Below are 12041 nucleotides of genomic sequence, written 5' to 3' on the forward strand. Positions count from 1 at the left end.
AGCTGCTTGCTTTGCTTCTAAAATTCAATGAACAGTTTAATTTGCTGCAAAATGCACTGCTTCAAACTCCACCTGTCTGTTCTGGGAATCATCACCTTCTACTAAAAGTACAACTAGAGTTTTTAATCCTCGTCTCTTCTCAGGTAAGGGCCGAACACACCGCGGAGAGAAAGTGGGAAGTGGCGCTGGAAGGGTTGTCAGTGCTCATTAGCTCACTACACTCAGCGGCTCGCTGCTTATGTAATGGAGAGGAGCTGCTGTATGTGAGTAGGAATATTACAGTAGTGGAAGATAATTGGGGGATTATCATGTGAGTGGACTGTACAAGGCAGAGCTGTATAAGTCCTGTAGGATGATGGGATGCGATGTGATTGATGGTAAGTGAGTATGAGTAGGTCTATGGTTCAACTGTGTTCAAGCAGCAGTGATGTTTTAGAGTTCATTTCCACCACAGCAGGGGACAGAGCAGGGAAAGAAGAGGAGAAATGTGGACTCAATAGCCTCTCTTCCTCTGGCTTTCTATCCTTTGTTTTTCCTCTCTTCTTGTATCTCCATCTCTCTTTTCTTTCCTTCCTTTCTTCACCAGCTGGTCGACACAGAGTTGTCTTCCAGCCGACTGAGCAGCGTCCTTGCCTTCGTGCTAACTCCTTCCAGGGGAATTGTTGGCTGCCGGTCTTTGAGTAAAACATCACACACCCGCTGCTCCGAAAGTCACGAGTTGAAGTTTGCCCAAGCATCCAGAAAAGATGTTCAGCCTGCGCCGTACTCACTTCACCGTCTGGCTACTGAGATCTAAGACAGTGATTTACTCAATCATTTGGGTTTTCTTGCTTTTAAAACTGCAATTGGCAAAGTGCTTGCAGAAAACAGATTGCACCGTGCAAAAGAGCCTGTAATTTCACATGCAGGCTGGTAACGGCATGTTTAGAATATAGTTGTGACAGCAAGTGGAGAAGCAGACTAGTAGTTAAATGCTAGTCTAAAAATTCGGAGGAGAGATCCTAAAGAACGACTTCAGTGTTAGTGACACTGACTATGAGGTTAAAGTGGTGACTTTCAGTTTTAAGGGTGTTTGAAAGTGTTCTCATTCATATTGCATGGACAGTGCTGGACTGGTGGACAGTGAAGCACAATGATCCTAAACATACAGCAAAGGCAATGTGGCCAAACATTGGGATGTTCTTGACTGTCAAAGTCAAAGCCACTTGACCGGGCAATAACCCAAAACAAGCAAGAAGAAGCGATGCTGGCGGCAGCACAGGCCCGACAGAGCGCCAGCGAGGAAGATATCAAGTGTCTGATGGCTGCAGGTTGAAGACTTCCGTCTCAGACTGCGAAGGATTTGTATCCAAATATTGAATATGATGATTGTATCCGAGTGCGTGTTACTTAATCTGTCCAGTTCAAATTTGGGGGCCTATGCACAAAAGGGTCTACACTTCTTACACTGTTCACCAGTTAACGATGGAAATGCCTTCAAATTAAAGCTGAAAGTTAATTAGCAATTTAACCTCATAGTTGCTGCTTCGTTTGAAATCCAGTGTACTGCAGTGTAGAGCCAAAACAACAAAAACTGCCTGAAAAATGGCCAAACACATATGGACTTTGTGTGGCTTTGCATGTGGGTCAATGTCCAGGAGAATTTGAGAGTACCTCCGTACAACTTGTCTGGCTAACTGACCATATGACTGCCTGGCAGGCTTCCCTACTCACGTGGACGGCACCAAGGACAATGACACCACACCACACCGAGTCCCTTATCATTCCAAAACAGCGTCTCTCTTCAGGGTCAAGCCAAGATGACTTTTAGGGCTTCCCCAACGGCTAGCACGCATCTTAGGTGTACACACAGGTGCTGATATATGGTATGCACCTGGTAGGGAGGGGACATGCATGCATGCATGCAAACACTTGTGACTTTGCAGAGAGCAAAGCGTCGGCTTCTGTGGATGCTGGAGTGGAAAGCATTCAGCTTGAGTGTTACAGGCAAAGCTGGGAGAATTTCTGGCAGGAGCTGCTAAACACAGCAATGCAAGTAGGCCACATGCCATAATGGTAACTGCCAAAGTCTGAGTATGCCACAGCCATGCCAAGCCATTGCGTGACTGGTTTTCCGGCTACATATATCCTGTGTTGGGGCATTCAGGGTCAGGGTCAGTTTCTGTTGTCACTGCTGATGTGGTTTTAGTCGTTGATACGGATGTTTCTTGTTTCTTTTCTGGGTTGCTGTGTGTATCCACTGCCCTTGGAGCTAAATAACAGAAATTCCTTTTGTTGTCAAATTATTTACAGATTTAGCAGGACTTGACGCAGAGAAGCACATGCTGACTTTGTTGCCGTTTTCTATGTAGGCATATGTGTGTTCACGTGTTCTTCAATGCCATTTTTCTGTCAGAGATAACGCAGCTCCACTCAGACGGAGCCCAGTTTGACCACGCTGGCGTATCAAACATGAGCGCTTGCTAGCTTGCTAGCTTGTGTTTTCCTATCCCAGCCGCATGCCTTGTGATGGTGGGGACTCCGCTTTGTTATCTTAACCCACTGGTTCAGATAATCTGGCTAATCATTAGCCCAAACCGTTAGAGGCAAGACAATAGAAGCAATGCACTGCACTTGATCTCGCATAACTTAGACGTGCGTTTGTGTTGCGAGGCTTCCCTTTATAGCTTCAGGAATGTTAGACCCCAGAGATAGCGCTGAAAGACTTACATTCCTGTGTATTCAAGATGGTGAATACCTGTTATTGTGCTAATACAATGTGGCAGCAGATACTTTTTGCTTACCTATCAGAAACAGTTTGTATTTATCAGTTTGAAAGGCCCTTTGAGTATTATTTGGAAGATTCCTACCAGATTTGACCATCCTGGCAAATTAAAGGGAGACTTTTAAACCATCCAATTAACTGACACACTGGTGTGAGTCATATGAAAGCTTTGACTGTCACAATTCAACATCTGCAACATCCTGAATCAGTCCTTTTTTACCCCTGTGGTAATAGTTTATGATGAGGTGAGAAAGCTTAGAATTAGAAAGGAGATTAAGGAGTGTTCTCATCATTGTCTCAACAATGGAAGGGAAGTTATACCAAAAAGATGATGTCCTGACAAAACGGAAGGCAGTCAAGATCGACCCGAACATGATCTGAACACCTGACCTTCTGATCTGGAGTCAGACGCACGGCCGGTCTCGGCCGCAGCTCTGATCTACTGTTTCCCATCTCCCATCTGCTTACTGCTCTCACTCCATTCTTATTCACCTCTAACGCTCCCGTTTGTTGTCACAGATTAGTCAGCAGAAGATAATGGGTTTGCTTTGGGAAAGGTTAGCATTAAGCTCCTTTCAACATTCTGTTGACCTGACTGGTAGCCGATAGGCCATGTTTGGGAGTTAAAGGAATTAGTTTCACCACAGCCGACTGAAACGCAGCAGAACATGGCAGAATAAGTGGTAATCTGTTGCTATACAAAAGCCTGCAGCTTATGGTTTTAGAGAAGCTGCTCATTAGATATATTATTTTCCTGTCTTATTTTCTGCTGCATTCAAGAAGATGATTTTGTCTTCTCCATCTTTTGCCGGGCAAGTTGCTGCAGGACTGCTGGTGGAGAGTTGAAAAAGTATAAATCTACTTCTCCCTGTACTGTCAAAACACCCTCTCCATATTCTGTGCTGTGGCAATATGCCTTCATAAAAGAAAAGATTACCACGTTGTTCAGCTGTTGTTGCCATTGGATGGGTTGGAAGATGGACTACATAACCCATATTTGGATTTCTTTGAATGGAAAATTTGACCAAGTTGACAAGCTGTTGAATTAAATATGTTTCAAGCAGAAAGGGCCAACATTGTGTTTCCTAATGCTGCTAAGATGGAAAAGCATTTTCAGCCTCCCCAACACGTTCTTAAAGGCTGTTTTGACAGTGTCCACTGTCTACACTTTGCATGTCTTCACATGGAGGCCCCCCTTTTGCTGCTCTTAAAATACACACAGGCATTGCTTTTCCATTCAGTAATGGTATAGGCTGCTGTAGCTCCACTCGTTATTCCGGAGAAGCTTTTCCCCAGCTTTTATAGATTCCAGTTATAGATGTAGGGGCATTTCTCAGAGGCAGAGCTGCTCTGGAGGCAGAAATCATTGAATTGGTTCACTTAAACTCCGATGGATGCAACCAAGGAAACATAGCATTGTAGACTGGCAGAATTGTTTGAAAAGCATGAATATCTAATGAACTTGAAAAGGTCAGTTAGGGTAACTGACAACGTTTAATCACCAGCAGTGTTTCTTGCTCTCTTACTTTTGCAATGGGCTTTAACGTTTTTTTGACTCTGCATATCAACATCTAGCTCAACCACCGAGATTACTTCTGCCCTCGGAGCAGCTCGCCCGTTTGCAAAACTAAAACTCCGATCTACTCTTGTTTCAGCTGTAGGACAATGGTTGATGGTTCATATGATGTGCTTGACTGGCTGGCTGGTTCACTGGCTGATGGAATGGGATGAGGTTAAAGCCGACCACAGAGTCAAGGAAGACTAGCGATTTCCAGTAACAACCCAACAGCTTTGCGTGGAGAGCCTTATACATTTGCTTTACTAATCTATAAAATGTCTTTTGTCAGTGTGCATTTTATTGTTGTATTATTACTTGGTCAATGCAGTAATGTGGCCAATTCAAGGCAAAGCTGTCTCTCTTGTTTTTCTCATCCTAGAGATGACAATTCCTGCCTCCAGCTGGATCAAACTGTGAGCAAGTCGTAGCAAAGGCCAACTATGTGGTTTGCGGTGTTTCGACATGCAGGCCACGCCAGGCCCTCTTGGGTGTGATCCCCTGTTTTGTCAACAGCTTATTTCTGTGGCCATGATTGCCGTTACAGAGCGCTCACTTATTGAAGCACAAGCACGGGGGTGTTTGTCAAAGAATTAAGAACAAGACCTCTGAATGATTATTATATTTCAGAGGGAACACCTGATACATTTCTTATGTGGGTTTTTTTTTTTTCCACATCGTGTGCGGACGAGGAGTTTCACATGTTTCTGCAAAGAGCCTTTCCTGTTACAATGCAAGGATATTTAGTTTGTAGCACTATAGGACGGGACACATTTAATTCTTTGTTGCTGCTTTATACTCCTAGCTAGCATTCGTCTTAAATGCTTAATAGTGCATGATATATGTAAAGCAAAAGGGATGAAAATCTAAATCCTAAATTAAAGATGAAGTAATAAGGTTATGGTAGCAAAGCTGCAACAGACCTTTTAATAGCAGACATTTTGACTTTTCATAGCCAGGAGTGCACAGGTGGAACTAATAACCTTAACGATGGGTCTGTTCCATTTTACGTGTATCAGCAAGTCATGACAGCGAGCCAGCATCCGCAATACCAGGCCCATAGAACTAGTGCACATAAATGGAATGCAACCCTTAATCGTGTTAGGCTATTAATGGCACCTGTATAGTTATATGATCATTTTCCTTCTGAATGAGCTCACAGACATATCATCGCTTTGTAAAGTTGCTATGGCTAGCGTGTCAGCAAAAGTGTCCGTTTCCCATCCAGCAGATGTGGAGCAGCATTAGCGTTCGCTTGGAGTTGTGTGTGTCTGGCCAACTGACAGATGTAAGTCCATCATTCACTCTCCTTTCAGCTTGTCTTTTAGTTTTTTTTTCCCCGCCAACCACTGTGAACATTACCTGGCTCTTAGCATGCTAGGAGTCGACTTTCTTCATCTCCTTTCAGCTCGGTTTTTCTCCACTGTGAAAAAACGTCTGGCCCGCAGCTCCTTAAGAGTCGCTAGCTAACTGCTCACTTTTTGGCTGTAAGCTAGCTGCCCGTTGCTGCTCGTGAGCTAAAGATGCTAATGTAGTTGGCTGATAATTCTTTGTGTGTTTAACAAAGCGTATTAGCCAAGCTTTAGCTAACTAAACCACATTTGTTACACGCTTGACAAATACTTATCTCTCCTCAACTTGCCTTCTTTCATCTTTTCTCTGACCTCTTTATCTCTCCCTGCTTGACTCCCTTTTCCTCCTCAGGAGGAAAGGTCAAAAAGGGTATCTGTCCATGTAATTTGTCCTCCTGAATCCTCTTCTTCCAATTGTGGTTTCTGACCTGACATACAGTGTCTGTGAGGCAAAATACAATTTCTCAGGCGTTCCTATCTGTCATTGGTTACGCGTGGTGCTAGAGTTTGAACTTGAAAAACGCCTGAAAATGTGTAATTCTATAAGGAGTCGTAGCAGTTAATGCAGTATTGTCATGTTTGTGTAGCCTCAGTGAACATAGACGAGATGCTATGTGCTGTTATAAGATGTTGCCTGTGTGTCCCTTAAACAACAGCGCTCCTGTAGGGATTCAGTGCCTTGCTCCAGAAGATTGCTTGAGCAGTTACCCTCTGGCAGAATGATAGTCTTTGTACACACTTGGTGGGAAAATGCAATTAGAATGAAGAATTAGTCGCTAATTGATTCATATGGAGTTTTATTATTTCTTTGGGAGGAGTTGACTGACTCGATTGAGCCATGTAAGATCTGGGAAAAGATTCATACGACATCAAAGTGGTTCTGCGGCTTTGTCTGTCATTGGCTTTTGATCCCACTAATGCACTCTGGGTCTTTCAACCCTCGAGCACAACGCACACACAAACTCTTTTCATTGATGGATAAAGTAAATAAACATGGCTGTGTATAGTCAGGAGCTGCACCAAGCTTTTGTCAAACCCCATTAAACCTACATTTGAAATGGTTGTAGTATATGAGCTTGAATGATGGTAAACCTAATCATCAATTGGTAATTCAGCGACTTTGTGGCATCATTGTAATTTGGTATCAGTACTAATTACAGTATAGTACACTAATACTATATGTATAGTACTAGTATACCTCTATACTAGTAGTATACTTACATACTATCTAGTGATCTGACCATTGCAATGACTTATAGGCTACATCACAACCTGATGCCTTTTTTGATAAAGCCATCAATGTGTTGTAATTTCAAGATGTTTTTCAACTCCAATTTTAACTTTAAGCTGGGTTTGGCTTTAGGACTATTCGGCATTCATTATTCATTCAGAATTGAGTATTCATTATCAGCATGAGCTTAATTTTTCATGCTGTTGATTCAGCAGTTCCCTGGATGCAGTTTAGCCTGATTAACTTACCGACACTCAGAAAAGCCTCGTGCCAGAAAGAGGTGACTAGTGTCTGTTGGATCGATCAGCCACAATTGTTCTCCGCTCCCTACTGGTGTGGAATCTATTATGTTGTCAAATTGAATCATTGTTATTCTGTCAAGCTGAGGGCACATTTTAATTTCCTTTGCCAAATAACAAAGTAATCTCTCCTCCCTGTGATACATGATCTTCCTTTACTTTCCATCCACAAGGATATCCCATTGACACAATTATTCACCTGTGATTGGAGCATTGAAAATGTACTGTATTTACTTTTGCACTATTTACACTCATGGAAATCCTTTGAAAAATATCTAATGTGTCACTGCTCATACATTGAGATGATTGGCATTTATATGAATCTGCGTGTGTGGGTTCAAACATCTGCCCACAACGATATCCTCTCAAACATCCAGACCGAGCTGTGAAATGGAAATGACATGCTCAGGGCTACAGGAGAAAAATAAATCCTTGATGTTAGAAGGGCTTAGACATGGGCGGGACTGTAGGACATTGCAGTCATTTGGACAGATTTATTTTGAATCAAGCAGTGCAGTATGAACGGAGTGATAGGAAAAGTTTGCTGCCATGCTAGAGTGGATTCTTCTCTTTGTGAAGTTAATGAATGCGAGGGAAAAGGTTTTGGCAGGTTTTGTGCTCCGGAGCTTAAAGTATTTAAAATCAAAGTTAGAACTTCCCTTGCTGGGAATTCACTCTTGTCTGTTCTCAGGGCACTGACTCAAGAGTTTCTGTTTTGGAAATATACTAAAGTAGTCAGGAGTTCAGTGTGGCTTAACTCTGATGAATGATCTTCTAGAGTGGAATTATTATTAGTTGTGAGTTGGGCTGATTCTGGTGTGTTCCCATGTAGCACTCTCACTATCAAGTATGAATGAGATTGATGTTGAATGTTCTCACTTTGGACCCTCTGCTGAAAAGATTTATGTCAGAAATCTGCTAATTCTCTTGACATGCACTCATCCTTTAGTTTTAGTTTGTTGATGCCATTTGGCCTGCAGCCCAAGAAAAAAAAGATTCTTAGATGACTCAGTATTTGGTCATGTTGACTGAGATGCCTTTGATTTGAATTGACGTGTGCCCAGAGGAGCAATAGCATGACGAATGTTTTGTTGTTTGTCTCATGGACACCTAAGGAGAGCAACGTCAAACAAAGAAATGATCTCCTGACTCCGCTGTGCTGCCAGGATGGCTCCACTAGAAAGGTGTCTGCTTTGGTGCTCTGACAGATTAATAATAACAGTGATTTCATGTAGTTCGATTGATGATACTGTGGCCTGTAGGTTTTATACTCACCTATGTTTGTAAGAAGAAAGCCAATATCAGTACAAACCTCTCAGGGCATCAGGTACATCTGCTTCTTCTCCCCTTGAGCAAATTGAAAAAATATTGAAGAATATATTACTGCTGGCATTCCCTTGTCTTTGTGCATTTAGTGCAAATAGGCTGAGAGAAACAAAGGTGCTGGTGTTCTGTCCTAGTGCAGAAGATAGCTGGTTGGTGCACCAACTACGGGATCATCCCAAAGCACTATGCTGCGGGTTCATGGGTAGACTGGATTACTATACACATTTTCATTTTCAATTTAGTTTGACACCGTGTTTCTGCAAAGTAGTCGTAAATTCAGCTCATCTGGTTTCGGTGGCCAACAGAGAGATTTTGCTGGAAGACTTTCACTGATGAATATGTAAAATTACAGGTTTATCTGTGCAGAGTAATTTCCTGCTCAGACATTTTTTCTGGTCACAGAACATGTTGCGGTATGATTAGTTGTTGCTTGGACCATGAAATGGGGTCATTCGGTACAGACTAAGGAAGTGTGGCTGAAAGACATGGGAACTATTTAAATGTAAAATCAGGGTCGCTCAGAGTGCATTCATGTGTTTGTCCTGGCCTTTCTGTGTGCTAAGAATTCATTAAAACCTTTTTTTTAATAATGGCTTTTGAAATGTAACTTTGAGCTTGTATTAAACACTGTGGGTACATGTCCATTACTGTTGGATCAAATTGTCCCTGTGAAGATGTGCTGCAGTCTGAGAAATCTCAACCAGTTATTTCAGTATTTAAAAACCTTGCTTGTATGACTAAGGAGATTTCTGCAGGACATATTACTCATAGTCTCAGACTTCTATGTCTTATAACAACAATGAGTAGTGAAAGTCTGCCTGCTCAACATGTACTATCACACTTTAGGCTGACTTGAAGATGCCTTGAGGAATCATAGTTGGGTTTTCCTGTTGGTGCTGGGGTAAGAGTTACAGTACATTGATAACAGATGGTCGTCTATTTTCTGAGGCTGTGAGGATGCTGTGAGTTGCCACTGACAGGCCAACCATCTCACACCCTATGATTAGTGATCAGTAATGCCTGAGGGTAGGAGACTTCCTGCAAATAGCATCTGCTTCCTGCAAACATGCCTAAAAGATGGAGACCAGAAACAATAGCTGCAGCCTTTGAGTGAAGGAATGAAAATGCACATACTGCGTTAGATTAACATTTGAATTCTCTGTACACCAGATGCAGTTTGTACTGGCGGGCTCGAAGAGTGCTGTTTCTGAATGCTAAAAATGTCTATCAGGACAATGTGTTTGTTTTTTGTGCATCCTTGTTTTGGTCTAGGCCTACTGGGTATTGTACTAACTCTTGAAAACAGTTGGAACTTTACTGTAAGCATAAAGTGGCTTTTTCTTGTACTGGTTGTAAGTATTGGTTGTAGTTGAAACTTTTTACTTAAAAGTAATTCATGATTGGCCTATACATTGGAGATATACAATAAAAGCAGTGGAGCACCCCTTCAAAGTATATGTGTTCATTTCTGTACAGAGATTTTACTGTCTTTACATTCCTGCTGTTGAAGAAAGTGACTGCTGTCAGAGCTCAGTAGGTTTTCTTAGCAGAGAGAAGGCTGACTGGCAGTTGGTGTTAGGTATCTTAGATCGCATTACACCACAGAGTCTGCTGACAGGTGTACCTCTGACAGAACAAGACAGAGTGTTTGTGTGTTTCTACGTGTGTACTAATGAATTTGAATACTTCTACAAAGGCTGTGTAAACATCCTCCGTCTGTCAGACACTGCAACTTCCTTACAGATGAATGTTTGTTTTTGCTTTGGCATGTGTGTTAGTGTCATCCTGTAGAGAGAGAGAGAGAGAGTATGTGTGTTTCCATGCTGTTAGGTTTGGGTGAATGATCTGGTTGAGCCGGTTTCTTACTGTCAGCTTCAACCCTCTGTGTCAACCCAACAGATTTCCCAGCAACCCTCCTCTTTACAAATGACAGAGTGCCCCAAGGCCCTTAAACTTTCATCGCCTCTTTTCTGTCTGTTGCCCTCAGTGTTCCCAAGAAAACCTCCACTCGGTTGATCCACGGCCAAATTTCAGGTCTTTCTTATGCATTCATTATTTGCCAAAACCAAGAAAAATCTGCTTTCTTAAGCTCAGCTTTGTAGTCAAGGAGCACATACGCTTTCACCACATATTGATCTTTGTGGCAGTCAGATTGGCGAACAATCCCCTTTGGAGTAGGCCTTAGCAATCCTGTGCAATCATCGGCTTAGTTTCAGAAACCAGAGTCTTCAAATTTAAAGTAACGAGCTTGTCTTGGTTGAAATCCCTTGACCTTGACATGATTTGAACACACAACCTTACAGTCTGGGGTCAGGGTACTGTTGCACCACAGGGTCTTGCTTTTTAATAGCATGAAAAGCACATTGTCCTACAGAAACAAAACTGGTTCTCCAAATGGTCTCTGCATTGGTCAGGAATCGATTGAAATATACACTGCTTTGGTTTGTGTCTGGCAGTACATTCTAGCTCTGGAGTAAACACACACCAGCTGACTTGAACTCTCTCTGCTTTAAAGTATCTGGATGTCTGCTATCTTTGGTCAATAGTGTCTTTGTTGCTGCTGTATGTACAGTATGTTTCTTGTTACTTATTTCTATTTATGCTGCGACAGATTTGCCTGCCAGGGACAAAAAGATTTATTGAATTGAATTAAATCGAACCCAGTGTTGTTTACAGTGGATTTGCACCTCTTCATCTTCACAAACAGACTACATGGGACTCTGCCACACCACCCTCTCCACCCCTGCCCCCTTACTCTGACTACCACCACCCGGACATGCACATAGACCCTGACGTCAGGGTAAAACAAGAACATTTTCCCTCTCCAGTGGCTCTCCTCTCACACCAAGCCTTCAACTCTGGTGGTCCTAAAGAGAGATTGATGGGGCTCTCCTCCATTACTAACTGACTTTAATGACAGCAGCCTCAGTGAAAGCACTGGGTGGAGGGGGAGGTGGAGCAATGGAGCAGTTAGGGGGGTTGCTGGCAATCAAACAGATACGATGCCACTTCGTCAGCTCGCATCTCTTACTGAACCTCAGCAACGTTGGCACCCTGGCTGGTTGGTGCCCTCGCTGGCGCGCCTGTTGCATTTGTTCATTGCTGTTGCAATGTTGTGTCTTGTTGTATGTTTGTGTCGGGTCATGGCACACCAGAGAAAGAAGGAGACATAAACAAAACAAGCTGAATGTGGAGTAAAATAGAGTGCAGTAACAACACTGCTGTCACCATGTAGAATGGTGCTATAAAAGCGTCCGTGTTCTTCATACTTGTAGCTCTGAGCTGGTTTGAATCGACCCTTCAGGTTATTTTCAGCTTAGTGGCACCCTGTCTTCATGCACAGCCAAAGGGAATGAGATGTATTGAGGTTGCTTTACGTTACAGTCTTGTTTCAAGCATCAGCAGGTCCTGAAATTACCTAGAGTGGATGTGTGTGTGTGTACATGCATGTGTGCGTGTATGCATGTGAAAAATTCTACTCTCCCTGTCGTAATTGTGTCCCTAATTCACTCGT

General features: G+C 42.7%; 1 protein-coding gene across 1 annotated transcript in view; it reads left to right on the plus strand.

Annotated features, from left to right (window-relative positions):
• Positions 1 to 12041, plus strand: part of LOC139304541 (partitioning defective 3 homolog) — a 309773-nt gene that overhangs the window by 4676 nt on the left and 293056 nt on the right. The gene's annotated exons all lie outside the window — the stretch shown is intronic.

Source organism: Enoplosus armatus, chromosome 21 (assembly GCF_043641665.1).
Source record: "Enoplosus armatus isolate fEnoArm2 chromosome 21, fEnoArm2.hap1, whole genome shotgun sequence".
NCBI classification, from domain to species: Eukaryota; Metazoa; Chordata; class Actinopteri; order Centrarchiformes; family Enoplosidae; genus Enoplosus; species Enoplosus armatus.